The following is an 18,886-nucleotide window of genomic DNA, read 5'->3' as shown; positions in this document are numbered from 1 at the left end:
CCGAAGGTCTCTGTCGCAGTTCTCCTTCTTCTTCCCGGCAGCGATCTCCCGGAGCTTCTTCCCCGATGGCGGCTTCTCCCTTCTGGATCGTCGTCTTCGCTGGTTCTTCTCCGCAGTTCGTCGCCGGCTTCGTCTGGAACGCTCTTGGATCGCTAAGCTAGTGTTTATAGCCCCCAGTGGTTCTCCGAGCTATCTATCCTTACAAGGACTGATAAGAACAGATACTACACTTGATCTTAGCCAAAAGGCCGAGAAGCGATAACCCGAGCGGCCCTTGCCTTGCCCGAGCCTGTCCCATACTGCTGTTCACCCCTTGCAGCGATTGATTCAGCCTACTCCTAGGCAATTCCATGGGGCCCTGCAGGCTCACACACATTTACAGCTACTAAGCGGGAGGGAGGTGAATAAAGGCCGGAGAGGAAGCTACACAGGATTTGCTTCTTTTGCTTGCACCACAATGCAGTGCTGAAAGAGGAGGAATCTACATAAAAACGCCTTCCTGGCAACGCCCAAATGCCCTCCTGCCATGCAGATAAACACTGGCAGCGGCAGCAAGTGCATGCCCACAGCCACCCCTTGTTCCTTCACACCTTGTATCAGCTTTAATCCAGTCCAGTGCTGCCTGCTGAGCAGCACTGACCAACACTGCCTGGGCCCAGGCTTTTATCTATCTCTGAGGCCCCATTATGATGTCAGAAAGCTGGCTCTGGAATCCTGAGGGCTCCACTATGACACGTGCAAAGTTCCGTCTGAACTTTATATAAGACGGTGAGGCTCAGTCAGTCACTCAGTGTTGCCTGAGAGGGCAACACTGCAACAGCCGGCCGCCAGGCTGTCTTTTTTTTGCACATTTATTTGCCTCCAGGAGGCCACAAGAGGGAGACAAGGGACTGCAAAATGGAAAATAAGCATCCACCAACTTTACAGACAACTTCTCCTTGCTCCTACAACCTCCATCCTTGCACAGTTTGTTATTCTTCCAGGTAACAAAGTAACAAATCCAAATTGCTGCTCTCTTTGTAGGCAAGCAAGGGTTTGTTGCAACTGCAATTCTTACTTCTTCTTGAAATGTAGGGACGACAGTACATTCCATCACATCCATCTAGTGTACACAGGTAGGTCCATTGTGGCGGGTAGGCGGCTGGCTGCTTTAATGGCTGTTTGCTGTTCCCCTACTCCACTCCACTCCACTATTTGACTGTGGTGCTGCATCAATCAGTGGCTGGCTCAGGTGCAGCTCTTTAACTTACCTAGGAGGGAGGGCGGAGAGAAGACAAGGAAGGTGAATGAGCTGTTCCAATGTGAAATGCCGGAAACACAGAAACACAGAAGACACACACACACACACACACACACACAACAAGAGGTGGCAATGTATTCATTAATTGCATTTAATAAATGAGCTCATTATCACACATGACTGTACAAATGCATTGTCCAACAGGTGTTGAAATAATGGGATTAAAAGGGGAGATCCCATCAGAAAGACAAAAACAATAGCAAACACAAATAGCACTTTTGGAATCTGATTTTAGTCAACACATAAGGGAAGGGTGCACCGGTCCTGGAAATACTGCAATACCAGGTCAATGCGTGGAGTGGACAGAGCAAGCTCTATTTCCATCTCCCTGTTCTAAAAATCCATTTAATATATGGTCCCCAGATAGGGGACGTATCAGATATTAAACTGATAAGAACAGATTTTTTTTTTTTTTTTTTATTGAAAGCCCGAGTCGTGCTTTCTATCACCCAAGTGCATAAAAAGTGCAGAGGTGCCACACAAAAAGTGCACAAGGATGCGGTCTATCGCAGCCCTTCTCTTAAAAGAGAGAGGCCCCGCATAACCATTCCCTGACCCTCCAAACCATAGGCCTAGAGGATCAAGGATCGATGGTCCCCCCTCGCCGAAGCTTAGGGAGACCCAAACACACTCCTAGGCTTCTACCTGGGCTGCCACCCCAGTGTCCACCTAGGAGCCTGCATCCTAGTTGCACCTCCCCTCCGAAGAAGGGAGGCCGGGTTGCAGGGGAAAAAGGAACCAGAAGGCCACACATTTTCCCCCTAGACCTCAGGAGGGTCCCAAAAGGGCACCGCATCCCAAAATCCTTGTGACAAACGTGACAAACACACAGTGAAAAACAAAATTAAATAAGTGGATGTGCGCTGTGATACAGCCTGGACATCCGCCAGGTATAAAAAATTCCTCATCTCCCAGCCAGAAGGCCGGGAGAATAAAGGTGTGTGCTCATATAGCGTGAAAGAGAGTGCGTGCAAGTGTGCCTTCACTCAGTGGGATCCCACCCCCAGTGAGTTAGGGCACCCCAGGGTCACCAGCCCTGGGGCACATAGCAACTCGGGCTTCCAAACTACCCGGCCTAATGACCTCGATCCGGCGGTCGCCTGGTCACCTACAAATGGTACCTTTAAACCAAATGCGTACACCAGAGCGATGACCGTTGTGGTTCCCTGCCCTCACCTCGGCGTTCTGTCATCCCCCTACGATGGCCCACGTACCACCGGCAGGGATGATTACTAACCTCAGCTTGAGCAGGTACTACACTTGATCTTAGCCAAAAGGCCGAGAAGCGATAACCCGAGCGGCCCTTGCCTTGCCCGAGCCTGTCCCATACTGCTGTTCACCCCTTGCAGCGATTGATTCAGCCTACTCCTAGGCAATTCCATGGGGCCCTGCAGGCTCACACACATTTACAGCTACTAAGCGGGAGGGAGGTGAATAAAGGCCGGAGAGGAAGCTACACAGGATTTGCTTCTTTTGCTTGCACCACAATGCAGTGCTGAAAGAGGAGGAATCTACATAAAAACGCCTTCCTGGCAACGCCCAAATGCCCTCCTGCCATGCAGATAAACACTGGCAGCGGCAGCAAGTGCATGCCCACAGCCACCCCTTGTTCCTTCACACCTTGTATCAGCTTTAATCCAGTCCAGTGCTGCCTGCTGAGCAGCACTGACCAACACTGCCTGGGCCCAGGCTTTTATCTATCTCTGAGGCCCCATTATGATGTCAGAAAGCTGGCTCTGGAATCCTGAGGGCTCCACTATGACACGTGCAAAGTTCCGTCTGAACTTTATATAAGACGGTGAGGCTCAGTCAGTCACTCAGTGTTGCCTGAGAGGGCAACACTGCAACAGCCGGCCGCCAGGCTGTCTTTTTTTTGCACATTTATTTGCCTCCAGGAGGCCACAAGAGGGAGACAAGGGACTGCAAAATGGAAAATAAGCATCCACCAACTTTACAGACAACTTCTCCTTGCTCCTACAACCTCCATCCTTGCACAGTTTGTTATTCTTCCAGGTAACAAAGTAACAAATCCAAATTGCTGCTCTCTTTGTAGGCAAGCAAGGGTTTGTTGCAACTGCAATTCTTACTTCTTCTTGAAATGTAGGGACGACAGTACATTCCATCACATCCATCTAGTGTACACAGGTAGGTCCATTGTGGCGGGTAGGCGGCTGGCTGCTTTAATGGCTGTTTGCTGTTCCCCTACTCCACTCCACTCCACTATTTGACTGTGGTGCTGCATCAATCAGTGGCTGGCTCAGGTGCAGCTCTTTAACTTACCTAGGAGGGAGGGCGGAGAGAAGACAAGGAAGGTGAATGAGCTGTTCCAATGTGAAATGCCGGAAACACAGAAACACAGAAGACACACACACACACACACACACACACAACAAGAGGTGGCAATGTATTCATTAATTGCATTTAATAAATGAGCTCATTATCACACATGACTGTACAAATGCATTGTCCAACAGGTGTTGAAATAATGGGATTAAAAGGGGAGATCCCATCAGAAAGACAAAAACAATAGCAAACACAAATAGCACTTTTGGAATCTGATTTTAGTCAACACATAAGGGAAGGGTGCACCGGTCCTGGAAATACTGCAATACCAGGTCAATGCGTGGAGTGGACAGAGCAAGCTCTATTTCCATCTCCCTGTTCTAAAAATCCATTTAATATATGGTCCCCAGATAGGGGACGTATCAGATATTAAACTGATAAGAACAGATTTTTTTTTTTTTTTTTTTTTTTTTTTTTTATTAAACCATTCAGGTTTTTTTGAATAAAACCGAGAACTGTAGTTGTCCAAACCACCTCTCTATTTTTCAAAAAATCTCATCACTCTGGTTCATTATTTTATTTTTCCATCAAATACAAGATAAATCAAACAAAATTCCTCAAACTAAATACCTCCATTTCAACATTCGCCATATCCCTTCCGCATCCATACCTCTTTCTAGATCCCATTTATAATAAAAATACAACTTAGCCAATACCATACTAACCACATCCTCCATCTCAAATACTTCTCTTTTATACACATTCAAATTCCGTGTATTCCACAATACCTCTTTCACACAAGTCAAAAAAATCCACAACACTCTATCCTTTTCACTACCCAAACTACACAAACCAAACAAGACAATTTCATACGTCAAAACCTTCAAACCAGTCAATTCTTCACACAACCCACTCAACTTTTTCCAAACATCCTTTGCATGCTTACACGACCAAAACACATGACTCACATCCTCATCATCCCCACAACCTTCTCTCGGACACCTTTCAGATGCAACCAAACCTCTTCTTTTCTGAACACTCCTTACAGGCAACACACCATGTACCGACATCCATAACAAATCTTTCTGCTTATTTGACACATCATACGTAACAATCTTCTTCCACACAGACTTAGACTCCATCGAATTCAAACCATTTACAGAACACATCACATTATTCATACACATACTTCTCACAACATTCTTTTCACTCAAAAATCTCTCCATTCTTACATCCTCTAGCTGGAACTTTTTAATAAATTTTTCAACATACAAATACCACCCTGTGCACTGAAAAGCAATTGGTTTACATAAATTACGTTTGTCCCATCTTAGACGCTGAATCACCGTTCCAGCTAAATACTTCGACATTCTGGAAGCCTTGGATTCTTTAAATAAAAGCTCTACAAAAAAACGTACACAATTAATTCCAATGAAAATCTCCAAATTTGGGAAATCCAAGCCTCCATTACGTCTGCTTTTCATTAGAATTTCTCTCCTTGCCTTCTCAATCCCGCTCCCCCATAAAAAAAGGAACAAAACTCTATTCACTTTTTTTAACATAACAACAGCAGGAGGAAAAACCAGAGCGACATATAAAATCATAGGAAGAATAATGCTTTTGACTATTAAAACCTTCCCCGAAAAAGAAAGATCCCTCATTCTCCACATTTCCAACTTTCTCACAATCCTACCACCTAACTCATCCCAACTTTCTCTCCCTTTCAACTCATCATCAAACACAATACCCAAAATTTTCACACTATTCACCTGTTCCATATCAGGATCACTCACCCGCTCATTACTGAAAAAAAATTTAAATTTGCTCTTACCCCAATTTATTTTAAAAGCAGACGCAATACAAAACATATTTACAATCAACTTCACTCTGGACATATCATACACTGAATCACACAATACACAAATATCATCCATATATCCCAAAGCTTTCACACGCTTTCCATCACACCCGGGCACCACCAAACCTTTCACAACCTTATCATTTCTAATCATTTGCAACAATGGTTCAATCGCACAAATAAAAAGGATGGGAGACAACGGACAACCCTGTCGCACACCAGACATAATACTAAATGATTCTGAAAAAAACCCATTCACCTGCACACAACTCTTTGCATTCGCATATAATTTCTTCAACAAACTCACAAACTGAACCGGAAAACCCATTCTCCCTAATACTTTGAACAAAAACACATGCGCCACACGATCAAACGCTTTCTCAAAATCTAACGCACACACAATCACCTTCTTATTCCGACCCTTACAATCCTCAAGCATGTCCCGCACCAACGCCACATTTTCATGCAATTTCCTTTTCGGTACCGCACATACCTGATCCTCATCAATCACACACCCAATCACATCTCTCATACGATTCGCAATCAGCTTGGCAAAAATTTTATAATCCGTATTAAGCAAAGTAATTGGTCGCCAGTTTTCTAACCGTCTCTTATCTCCTTTTTTATGCAACAAAACTACCATACCCTTCTTCATCACATCACACATATTAGTCCCAGAAAACAACACTCTCATAACATCTATAACATCCTTCCCAATTATATCCCAATATTTCCCATAGAAATCAGCTGGTATTCCATCGATCCCTGGAGACTTATTTTTAGCCATACTTCCCACCACATCTTTTACTTCACCATCCATAATCTCACCAAGCAAAAACGCACATTCACTTTCAGGAACAAAATTACACACAATATCCAAAAACTCCTCATCATCACCCAAATCACATTTCTTCACATCATACAGTTTTTTATAAAAATCAGACACCACATCAATCACATCCTTACCAAACACCTCTTTATCATCCTTATCCAATAACACATTCATTCCACTTTTTCCACCACACATTTTTTTAAAGAAAAATCTAGTGCATTTCTCGTGATTATCTCTAACCTCCACCTTAGACCTAAATATTATTTCTTTCCCTTTCTCACGAAACCACTCCTTAATATCTTTTTTTGTTTTTTCTAAATCGTGTCTTACATCCATACCCAAGTTTTTACATTGATGAAGGAACGTCATCCGCATATTAAAGCGTGAATATTGCAATCTTTTCCTTCTCGCTCTTCTATATCCTATCTGTCTAAAAAACCCACCAATCTTTTTTTTCACCCATACCCACCATTCACACACATTAGAGAAAGAACTTTTCTTCCTAACCCAAAACCCATATTTTTTCCCAAACCTAGTTTTTACCCTTTCATCACTCAGAAAACTGACATTCATCTTCCATACCCCTCTACCATAAAAGAAATTATTTATAACAAAAACCCCCAACAAACACTCGTGATCTGAAAACCACACTCTCTCCTGCGCATAATCGACACATTTCATTGCTGAAGTAGAAAAAAAGAAAAAGTCCAGACGAGAATCCGTTCTTCCGTCATCGGCATGGTAAGTAAATGGACCTGGTTTCCTGGTGACAGCGTCCTGCAAAGCAAAGTCCTGCAAAATTTTATTCCACAAACTTCCGGTAGCGTCCACATTAGACTCTGTGGATCCAGCTCGGGCCTGCTTCTCCAAGATACAGTTAATATCACCGACAATAATAACAGGAACTTTACCATGTAGAAAAAATTTTAAACTATCAAAAAGTGCCAACCTATCAGATTTCACAGCATGGCCATAGATATTGATAAGCCTAAACTGCCATCCCTTATAGGATAGTAACACACAGACACATCTTCCTTCCTGAATGATTTGAGTCTGTTTGATGACAAACTCATTATTTTTGAAGAGAATACCAATTCCATCATTCCTATTTGTGGAAGAAAAGGACCAAATTGCTTCCCCAAACTTCCATTCTTCTTTCCTAGGCATTTTTGATAAACCACATTCTTGTACGCAAACAATGTCACTGCCCTTAGAGGCCAAAAAGTCCAGGACTGCAGCACGCTTGTGAGCAGAGGAGAACACCCGTACATTTTGTGAGACAATCTTTAATCTCAAAGACATGCGGGCATAGTATGGTTAGTGGAAAAGAAAGCCATGAGAAAACCAGAACATATCACGTCCCAGGGAAATACATAGCTCTTTCCAGATTCGCCACATTGGCTTCACTGAGGAAACCTTCCCCAGGAGAGCTGGGTACTTCTGAGGCCACATCAGATGACTTAGGGCTACAACTAGAGTCACTGTCCAGCAATGAGAAAGGATTTGCATGAGCAGAATCTTCCAACAAACCAATCTTCAGTCTCTTCACCGCCTTTCCAGACTTCCCCCTTTTTGATACAACTTTGTGGAAAATTTCCGCACTAGTGGCACTAGGCATCCTGGCCTCCTTCTCGTCCTCCTCCGATATTGACCACTCCACTTTAGCTGAGTCTTCCGTTTTTGACTCTGGGCTAGAGAAAGACAAAATTTGCATACTTGCACCATTATCAGGGTATGCACACCCACTAGGTGGCGCTGTGTCTTCACCTTCCATAGGTATAACCACAGGTGTCTCATCAACAGTTGGCTCTGCTGGAGGGACCACACCCAACTCCATGCTATCAGTATGTGAGGTTAGAACCTCTCCTAATCCAGCTTTCCCAGGGTCCTGAGAAGCAGCCACAGAAACACTGCCAGCAGGCTCTGAAATTACATCAGAAGAGGCAGCAAGGGAACCTGTTGTTCTCACCTGTCTGCCCCATGTCCTTCTCTCTTGCCCTAAGAAGGGAAACACCTTTGGGCATTTTCTACAGGTATGACCAGGCAAACCACAAATGTCACACCTGGATGGGGAAATACATGCACTAGCCTCATGTCCTGTTTCTTTACAATTCCTGCATACCTTGCCTTTGCATGCATCTTTGGTATGCCCGTAGGAAAAACATGATCTACAAAAGCATGGCATATCTTGGTAGTAACGATATCCCTTATTACCACCAATTGAAAAATTAGCAGGAGGATTCATCACTCCTCCAATACAGCTGGAGTCAGGTTTCAGCCTGACCCAGTACTTGATATCACCATTGAAAACTCCCCATAGATTCTTCTGCTCCACACCACCTCTAACATGGGTACAGTAGTGAGCTAAAAAGGCCCTAACCAGCCTTCTATCCAGAAATGGGTTATACATGTGGATTGTGATACATTTCTCCACTGCTGAAAAAAGAGGTTGCACTTCAATAGATGTTAAAGCCTCATGCATGTGTTTCTCCTTGAGCAACTGAAAAACATTTAGACAGTAGGCGGCCTCAAAAAAGGATACGTCATACGTAGCAATATTACTGAAAACTTGGATACAGAATACCTCTACCAACTTAACTCCAGCCAGGTCCAGAAGGATGTTCTCAATGATGTGCCCAGTATCCACTTCGTCTCTCCTCTGCTCATTTACCACAAAACGAATAGTATTCCGCACAGCTGCCATCTTGATATGGAATGCCCAACGGCACGGTGATCGCTCCCAAAAACGTCGGAGAGGACTCCACGAAAGACCGAACCCCCGGCCCAGACCAGGCAATAAACCTGATCTGAGCCAAAAGGCCGAGAAGCGATAACCCGAGCGGCCCTTGCCTTGCCCGAGCCTGTCCCATACTGCTGTTCACCCCTTGCAGCGATTGATTCAGCCTACTCCTAGGCAATTCCATGGGGCCCTGCAGGCTCACACACATTTACAGCTACTAAGCGGGAGGGAGGTGAATAAAGGCCGGAGAGGAAGCTACACAGGATTTGCTTCTTTTGCTTGCACCACAATGCAGTGCTGAAAGAGGAGGAATCTACATAAAAACGCCTTCCTGGCAACGCCCAAATGCCCTCCTGCCATGCAGATAAACACTGGCAGCGGCAGCAAGTGCATGCCCACAGCCACCCCTTGTTCCTTCACACCTTGTATCAGCTTTAATCCAGTCCAGTGCTGCCTGCTGAGCAGCACTGACCAACACTGCCTGGGCCCAGGCTTTTATCTATCTCTGAGGCCCCATTATGATGTCAGAAAGCTGGCTCTGGAATCCTGAGGGCTCCACTATGACACGTGCAAAGTTCCGTCTGAACTTTATATAAGACGGTGAGGCTCAGTCAGTCACTCAGTGTTGCCTGAGAGGGCAACACTGCAACAGCCGGCCGCCAGGCTGTCTTTTTTTTGCACATTTATTTGCCTCCAGGAGGCCACAAGAGGGAGACAAGGGACTGCAAAATGGAAAATAAGCATCCACCAACTTTACAGACAACTTCTCCTTGCTCCTACAACCTCCATCCTTGCACAGTTTGTTATTCTTCCAGGTAACAAAGTAACAAATCCAAATTGCTGCTCTCTTTGTAGGCAAGCAAGGGTTTGTTGCAACTGCAATTCTTACTTCTTCTTGAAATGTAGGGACGACAGTACATTCCATCACATCCATCTAGTGTACACAGGTAGGTCCATTGTGGCGGGTAGGCGGCTGGCTGCTTTAATGGCTGTTTGCTGTTCCCCTACTCCACTCCACTCCACTATTTGACTGTGGTGCTGCATCAATCAGTGGCTGGCTCAGGTGCAGCTCTTTAACTTACCTAGGAGGGAGGGCGGAGAGAAGACAAGGAAGGTGAATGAGCTGTTCCAATGTGAAATGCCGGAAACACAGAAACACAGAAGACACACACACACACACACACACACACAACAAGAGGTGGCAATGTATTCATTAATTGCATTTAATAAATGAGCTCATTATCACACATGACTGTACAAATGCATTGTCCAACAGGTGTTGAAATAATGGGATTAAAAGGGGAGATCCCATCAGAAAGACAAAAACAATAGCAAACACAAATAGCACTTTTGGAATCTGATTTTAGTCAACACATAAGGGAAGGGTGCACCGGTCCTGGAAATACTGCAATACCAGGTCAATGCGTGGAGTGGACAGAGCAAGCTCTATTTCCATCTCCCTGTTCTAAAAATCCATTTAATATATGGTCCCCAGATAGGGGACGTATCAGATATTAAACTGATAAGAACAGATTTTTTTTTGTTTTGGCTGTACCACAAGGATACAAAACCGTTTATTCAAATTTCAAAAAAAGATTTTACATACAGGTGCAAGACATTTACATTACAATATAGAATTCCAATCATTAAAATGCCATTTTACATATGCAGAAGCGTCCTTTTGTTTATCAAGTAAAAGATATAAAAACATTTCACTTAAAATCATCCCAATTACATTATCCACTGATAAAATATCCTTTTTAAAAAGTAAAATGTTCCGTGCCTTCCAAAGAGCTGCCTTCACACAGTTAATGATCCTCCATGCCGTCCATCTGTCCGGAAAGGAAACACAGTCTATTTGTCCATATAATATGACGTAGTAGTTAAAAGTCTTTATTGCCGTGATTGTTTTTAGTAGCGGTAAAATCTTCTTCCAAACGTCCTTCGCAAAATCGCAAGTCCATAATAGATGAAAAACAGTTTCCTCGTTGTGGCATCCCTCTCTTGGGCAATTGGCTGTAGCTGACAAATGCCTTCTGTGTTGGAAGGAACGGCATGGCAGGCAACTGTGGACGCAGCTCCAGGCTAGGTCTTTCTGGGAATTAAAAAGATAAAAAGAATTCAGCATTTTCCATATATTCTTACATTGTATCTCATTAAAATTCCCAATAAAACAAACCTCAGTGGATTTTGAAATAAATTTTGTTAAAACTTTGCCATTCATTAAAACATCAGTTTTTACCTTAGTGAGATTAAAAAGGATAACAATTTTCTCTAAAATCTCATAAATATCTGGCATGTTAAAACTGTAGGGATGTTTAAGATCAGTTTGAAACCACCCAAAACGCCTCATGAAATTTCCCAAATTATATCTCAAGAAGAATGACCAATAGTTTTCTTTAAAAAAATTCCTAAAACATAATGAAAAGAACTTAGTGTATAAGAAAACTCTAAAATCAGTAAAATCTTTTCCTCCTTTATCTTTGGGTTTAAAAACGATTTCTCTTTTTAATTTTTCCATTTTTGAATTCCAAAAGAAAGTGAAACATGCTTTTTGCAATTTGCATAAAATACGGGTGGGAGGGGGGAAGACTAAGCTCAAGTATAAAATCAAAGGCAGGATCACCATTTTAATAATAAGCACTTTGCCCTCCATAGTCAGATCTCTCATTCTCCATATACATAACTTCTGGTTTACTTTTTGCATGATCCCCTCCCAGTTCTCCGTTACATTATTGTATTCATTAAAATAAATACCTAAAATCTTCACTTTCTCTACAATTGGAATCTCAATGTCTTGCATATCTATTGCACCAATCTTTAAAATCTCACATTTATTAAAATTTACTTTAAAACCTGATGCACAGCAGAAATAATGGATTTGTTTTAAGGTCTTTTTTAATGATATATTATCCTTACAGGTTATTGCAACATCATCCATATAACTTACAACCTTGGCTTCAGTACCCTTGCTACCCGGGAGAGCTACCCCACAAATGTCATTATCTCTCCTAATCATGCATAAAAGGGGTTCAAGGGCACAGATAAAAAGTAGAGGTGATAGGGGACAACCTTGTTTCACACCGGACCTGAGGGGAACAGCCTGGGACTTAAAACCATTAATTAAAATTCTACTTTGACAGTCCCTATAAAATGCTTTTAAAGAATTTATAAAATTTTCTGGTACGCCCATCTTTCCTAAAACATTGAATAAAAACTGGTGTGAGACCCTGTCAAATGCTTTTTCAAAATCTACCATTAAAATTGCCAAGTTGCTTTTCCTGCTGTTTGCATCATTTATCAGATCTTTTATGAGGTTAAGATTTTCCCATATACTTCTTCCTGGAATTCCACAGACTTGATTGGGGTGAATAAGTTTCTCAATCACAGTTTTGAGTCTGTTTGCACAGATCTTGGCCATTACCTTGTAGTCGCAATTTAATAAAGTTATCGGCCTCCAGTTCTTGATCTCTTCTTTATTACCTTTTTTGTGCAGTAATGATACATCACCCATTTTCCAGGATTCTGGTAAAATCTTTGAGCTAAAAACTTCTAAAAGGAGAGATAAAAAATCATCCTTTAAAACCTCATAAAAAGTTCTGTAAAATTCGATTGGTACCCCATCAGCTCCTGGAACCTTGCCCAACTTAAAACTATTTATAGTATCCAGCATCTCTTTCTCGGTGATGGGCTGTAATAAAGCAGATTGGGCATTAAAATCTAAAACACATGAAACTTCTTTTAAAACGTTCTCCATAAAATTAGTATCCACATTTTTTTCGCTAAAAAGATTTTTATAATAAATATGAGTTTTTTTTAAAATGTTGTCAATATCGGTTTCTCCTTCCATTTTATCTATATGAATCTTCTTTTGTATACTTTTTTTAAAAAAGTATCTGGAGCATTTCTCGTTTTCTTCCATGTGTTGTATTTTTGCTTTAAAAATTATCTCTTTTCCTTTATCTTCCAGAAACATTTGGGCTTCTTTTTTAACCTGTATTATCTCCTCAGTCACTTCTACCCCCACAGACCTTATTTTGTAAAGAGTTTGCAATTGAATATTTAATTTTTCATAGACCGCTCTTTTTTCTTTTGCTCTTTGAATTCCATACCTTATGAAAAAATTTTTGATCTTCTTCTTCATCTTATCCCACCATAACGTCATGGATTCTGTAGGGTCTCTCTTTCGCTTACACCTATTATAAAACCTAATAAAATCTGCAATTATTTTTTCATCCTTTAAAAGTGCTACATTCATCTTCCATGAACTGGAGCCTCTTCTAAAACCAGAGTCAAAATTTAGAACAAATAAAAGGCCTTTATGGTCAGAGAACATGTTTGTTAAAAGTTCACAGTGGACAGGTAAAATTTGCTGAGAAGAAAAAATAAAATCAATTCTTGAGCTACATCGTATGTTACTCCAAGTAGTGCTATCTAGATCTGACATTTTTTTATTACAATTTTTGAAGACATCTGTAAGTTTAAAATCACTCACAATGTTACTTAAAAGACCAGAAGTTTTATCGTAGTTTCTACTGGAGGACTGCGTAATTCTTTTTTCACCTCTTAAAACACAATTAAAATCCCCAGCTAAAACCAAGGGACAGGAATCGGTTATAAAAAGAGGTAAAATTCCCAGCATTTCTTCTCTTTCTTTTTTATCTGGTGATCCATAAAAATTTAAAAACTGCCACTTAATACCATTTATAAAAGCCTTTACTAATAAAATCCTGCCTGGTAAAATTTCTTGTTTAAAAGTAATGTTAATATTACCCTTAAAAAGGATTGCCACTCCTGCAGATTTTGATAGGTTAGAACCAGACCATACCGAAGTTCCATATTTCCAATCTGTTTCGTATTTTTGATATTCTGCCCGATGAGGGATGCCACACTCCTGCAAAAAGAACACTGAAGCAGAAAGCAGGGATAAATAATTAAAAAGGACTGTTCTGCGTATTTTTGACTTGAGTCCCCTTACATTTAGGGAGAGTCCTTTTAAAACTGCCATTGATGAGATATAAAAGGTGGGATAAAACACAATTTTCAACCCCTTAAAACCTTTATTTCTTCTTCCAGCCTAGCCAACCCCTGAGAGCTGTCAGAGTTTTCCAGGTCACCTCTAGAAGTTACGCAGTGCAAGAAGCTTGTAGAACTGGAATCGCTGTCTGTTGCCTCCTCCGAAAAATCCTCACACAGAGGACTAAGGAGAGTATTTGGAATGATCGTTAAACCCGTCTTTCCTCTCTCTGGTGTTTTTGACCCGTAGTCCGTCTCTTCCATAGGGCCTCCTGAATGGGAAGCGCCAGGCTGTCCAACAGACATCTGGGCCATCTCTTCTGGGGTTTCCGGGACAGTGCTGGTTGCTCCAGGTTCACCTACAGGTTGTATTGCTAAGTACCGGTTTGTCATCCTTAGTACGTCCTGATTTTGAGGCTCACCTGTCTTCCGTTTTTTCGCACCTAGATCTTCTTGTTTTTCTTGAGAAACAGCTTCCTCCGGGTTTCTACCTTCCTTTCGAGAAAAAGGCATCCCCGTCCCCTGCTTCTCTATTCGCTTCCTCTCCTTTTGTCGGTCCTTCATCCTAATTTGAGACTGAAATCCTTCGTTATCCAGAGAGGCAACAGACTTACCAGTATTAATGTCCAAAGTGTGACTTGCTTCTTGGGTCTCCATTCTTGCTTCCTCTTCGGGGGCCGGCTGGTTTTCCAGTTGTTTCTCTCGTTGGGGTCGGTATGTAGAAATTTGTGGTCTCTTCTGCGGTTTCTGTCTGTGGGGACAAGCTATGTAAAAGTGACTGGTGTCTTGACACAGACTACACTTTTTTGGTTTGTTACAATTTTTAACAGTATGGTTTTGGCTGCCACAATTTGTGCAAGTACTCTCGCAATCATTTTTTGTATGCCCATATTTTTTGCAAATTCGACAAAATTCCTCCATGCCATTAAAAAAAATATCCCCGTTAATATTGCCCAATTTAAAACGAGCTGGGGGTACCAATTTTTCCTCAGGTGCTTTTGGGTCGTCTTTAAGTTCAACAAAAAATTTCCATTTAGAGGTCCATACATCAAACTCATTCATAACCTTCCCCTTAGGAATAACCAAAGTACAAAAATTTTTTAAAAAAAATATTATCTCTTCTTCAGTTATATAAGGAGAATACATTTTAATCACCATGAGTTTCCGATCTGAAGAAAAATGCTCCACAATCTGGACCCCTTTAAGCCTGGGATCTCTGCCTACCTTTTTCAAGCGATTTGCAAAATCCAAATATATACCGTCATATCGCAAGGTCACATCATAGATCCCACGCCTAGGATAGTCCTGGATTGCCAAAATCTCCAATGGCCGGATCGCAAATACTCCCAAAAGCACCTCTTCGATCAGGTGTTTCAATCCACGATTGGCTGGAGCCTCCTCCGTGTACGTAAAACGTACCGAGTTTTTTAGCCGAGTGAAGTTCGGCTCGAACGTGAGAGTATCATCTGCCGCCATGATAACTCACTAAATGGGTATCGCACCACAGAGACACACGGGTCACTGTGGCCAGGGGGATCGCCGCTCGTTGCTCCGGACTAAGCCTCTCTCCCAAATAGCAGCACGGGGGTGAAGTCCAGGCGAACCTGGACAATCCCCCGAGGCCGAGAGAGAGGGTACCGGAGCACCTCCCAACCAAGACCAAGGCAGTACTGATACGAATAAACAGCACTACACTTGATCTCAGCCAGAAGGCCGAGAAGCGATAACCCGAGCGGCCCTTGCCTTGCCCGAGCCTGTCCCATACTGCTGTTCACCCCTTGCAGCGATTGATTCAGCCTACTCCTAGGCAATTCCATGGGGCCCTGCAGGCTCACACACATTTACAGCTACTAAGCGGGAGGGAGGTGAATAAAGGCCGGAGAGGAAGCTACACAGGATTTGCTTCTTTTGCTTGCACCACAATGCAGTGCTGAAAGAGGAGGAATCTACATAAAAACGCCTTCCTGGCAACGCCCAAATGCCCTCCTGCCATGCAGATAAACACTGGCAGCGGCAGCAAGTGCATGCCCACAGCCACCCCTTGTTCCTTCACACCTTGTATCAGCTTTAATCCAGTCCAGTGCTGCCTGCTGAGCAGCACTGACCAACACTGCCTGGGCCCAGGCTTTTATCTATCTCTGAGGCCCCATTATGATGTCAGAAAGCTGGCTCTGGAATCCTGAGGGCTCCACTATGACACGTGCAAAGTTCCGTCTGAACTTTATATAAGACGGTGAGGCTCAGTCAGTCACTCAGTGTTGCCTGAGAGGGCAACACTGCAACAGCCGGCCGCCAGGCTGTCTTTTTTTTGCACATTTATTTGCCTCCAGGAGGCCACAAGAGGGAGACAAGGGACTGCAAAATGGAAAATAAGCATCCACCAACTTTACAGACAACTTCTCCTTGCTCCTACAACCTCCATCCTTGCACAGTTTGTTATTCTTCCAGGTAACAAAGTAACAAATCCAAATTGCTGCTCTCTTTGTAGGCAAGCAAGGGTTTGTTGCAACTGCAATTCTTACTTCTTCTTGAAATGTAGGGACGACAGTACATTCCATCACATCCATCTAGTGTACACAGGTAGGTCCATTGTGGCGGGTAGGCGGCTGGCTGCTTTAATGGCTGTTTGCTGTTCCCCTACTCCACTCCACTCCACTATTTGACTGTGGTGCTGCATCAATCAGTGGCTGGCTCAGGTGCAGCTCTTTAACTTACCTAGGAGGGAGGGCGGAGAGAAGACAAGGAAGGTGAATGAGCTGTTCCAATGTGAAATGCCGGAAACACAGAAACACAGAAGACACACACACACACACACACACACACAACAAGAGGTGGCAATGTATTCATTAATTGCATTTAATAAATGAGCTCATTATCACACATGACTGTACAAATGCATTGTCCAACAGGTGTTGAAATAATGGGATTAAAAGGGGAGATCCCATCAGAAAGACAAAAACAATAGCAAACACAAATAGCACTTTTGGAATCTGATTTTAGTCAACACATAAGGGAAGGGTGCACCGGTCCTGGAAATACTGCAATACCAGGTCAATGCGTGGAGTGGACAGAGCAAGCTCTATTTCCATCTCCCTGTTCTAAAAATCCATTTAATATATGGTCCCCAGATAGGGGACGTATCAGATATTAAACTGATAAGAACAGATACTACACTTGATCTTAGCCAAAAGGCCGAGAAGCGATAACCCGAGCGGCCCTTGCCTTGCCCGAGCCTGTCCCATACTGCTGTTCACCCCTTGCAGCGATTGATTCAGCCTACTCCTAGGCAATTCCATGGGGCCCTGCAGGCTCACACACATTTACAGCTACTAAGCGGGAGGGAGGTGAATAAAGGCCGGAGAGGAAGCTACACAGGATTTGCTTCTTTTGCTTGCACCACAATGCAGTGCTGAAAGAGGAGGAATCTACATAAAAACGCCTTCCTGGCAACGCCCAAATGCCCTCCTGCCATGCAGATAAACACTGGCAGCGGCAGCAAGTGCATGCCCACAGCCACCCCTTGTTCCTTCACACCTTGTATCAGCTTTAATCCAGTCCAGTGCTGCCTGCTGAGCAGCACTGACCAACACTGCCTGGGCCCAGGCTTTTATCTATCTCTGAGGCCCCATTATGATGTCAGAAAGCTGGCTCTGGAATCCTGAGGGCTCCACTATGACACGTGCAAAGTTCCGTCTGAACTTTATATAAGACGGTGAGGCTCAGTCAGTCACTCAGTGTTGCCTGAGAGGGCAACACTGCAACAGCCGGCCGCCAGGCTGTCTTTTTTTTGCACATTTATTTGCCTCCAGGAGGCCACAAGAGGGAGACAAGGGACTGCAAAATGGAAAATAAGCATCCACCAACTTTACAGACAACTTCTCCTTGCTCCTACAACCTCCATCCTTGCACAGTTTGTTATTCTTCCAGGTAACAAAGTAACAAATCCAAATTGCTGCTCTCTTTGTAGGCAAGCAAGGGTTTGTTGCAACTGCAATTCTTACTTCTTCTTGAAATGTAGGGACGACAGTACATTCCATCACATCCATCTAGTGTACACAGGTAGGTCCATTGTGGCGGGTAGGCGGCTGGCTGCTTTAATGGCTGTTTGCTGTTCCCCTACTCCACTCCACTCCACTATTTGACTGTGGTGCTGCATCAATCAGTGGCTGGCTCAGGTGCAGCTCTTTAACTTACCTAGGAGGGAGGGCGGAGAGAAGACAAGGAAGGTGAATGAGCTGTTCCAATGTGAAATGCCGGAAACACAGAAACACAGAAGACACACACACACACACACACACACACAACAAGAGGTGGCAATGTATTCATTAATTGCATTTAATAAATGAGCTCATTATCACACATGACTGTACAAATGCATTGTCCAACAGGTGTTGAAATAATGGGATTAAAAGGGGAGATCCCATCAGAAAGACAAAAACAATAGCAAACACAAATAGCACTTTTGGAATCTGATTTTAGTCAACACATAAGGGAAGGGTGCACCGGTCCTGGAAATACTGCAATACCAGGTCAATGCGTGGAGTGGACAGAGCAAGCTCTATTTCCATCTCCCTGTTCTAAAAATCCATTTAATATATGGTCCCCAGATAGGGGACGTATCAGATATTAAACTGATAAGAACAGATACTACACTTGATCTTAGCCAAAAGGCCGAGAAGCGATAACCCGAGCGGCCCTTGCCTTGCCCGAGCCTGTCCCATACTGCTGTTCACCCCTTGCAGCGATTGATTCAGCCTACTCCTAGGCAATTCCATGGGGCCCTGCAGGCTCACACACATTTACAGCTACTAAGCGGGAGGGAGGTGAATAAAGGCCGGAGAGGAAGCTACACAGGAT

At 43.2% G+C, this 18,886-nt stretch overlaps 4 non-coding genes and 3 pseudogenes across 4 annotated transcripts; all 7 read right to left on the bottom strand.

Annotated features, from left to right (window-relative positions):
- Positions 1–158: 158 nt before the first annotated feature.
- LOC142689239 (U2 spliceosomal RNA) lies at positions 159–260 on the bottom strand (annotated as a pseudogene).
- A 1,288-nt stretch (positions 261–1,548) lies between these two features.
- On the bottom strand, positions 1,549–1,733 carry LOC142689180 (U2 spliceosomal RNA). Its single transcript, XR_012858159.1, has one exon. It is a non-coding gene; the product is annotated as a U2 spliceosomal RNA (small nuclear RNA).
- Positions 1,734–2,520: 787 nt separating this feature from the next.
- LOC142689269 (U2 spliceosomal RNA) lies at positions 2,521–2,590 on the bottom strand (annotated as a pseudogene).
- A 1,288-nt stretch (positions 2,591–3,878) lies between these two features.
- Positions 3,879–4,096, bottom strand: LOC142689203 (U2 spliceosomal RNA; annotated as a pseudogene).
- Positions 4,097–10,393: 6,297 nt separating this feature from the next.
- LOC142689145 (U2 spliceosomal RNA) lies at positions 10,394–10,587 on the bottom strand. The gene has a single exon (XR_012858144.1). It is a non-coding gene; the product is annotated as a U2 spliceosomal RNA (small nuclear RNA).
- Positions 10,588–17,042: 6,455 nt separating this feature from the next.
- LOC142689035 (U2 spliceosomal RNA) lies at positions 17,043–17,233 on the bottom strand. Its single transcript, XR_012858061.1, has one exon. It is a non-coding gene; the product is annotated as a U2 spliceosomal RNA (small nuclear RNA).
- Positions 17,234–18,521: 1,288 nt separating this feature from the next.
- LOC142689034 (U2 spliceosomal RNA) lies at positions 18,522–18,712 on the bottom strand. Its single transcript, XR_012858060.1, has one exon. It is a non-coding gene; the product is annotated as a U2 spliceosomal RNA (small nuclear RNA).
- Between the last annotated feature and the right edge of the window lie 174 nt (positions 18,713–18,886).

The sequence above is a fragment of the Rhinoderma darwinii genome (assembly GCF_050947455.1).
Source record: "Rhinoderma darwinii isolate aRhiDar2 chromosome 5 unlocalized genomic scaffold, aRhiDar2.hap1 SUPER_5_unloc_28, whole genome shotgun sequence".
NCBI classification, from domain to species: Eukaryota; Metazoa; Chordata; class Amphibia; order Anura; family Rhinodermatidae; genus Rhinoderma; species Rhinoderma darwinii.
The sequence above is the reverse complement of the archived record's forward strand: the minus strand, read 5'-3'. Positions and strand labels throughout refer to the sequence as shown.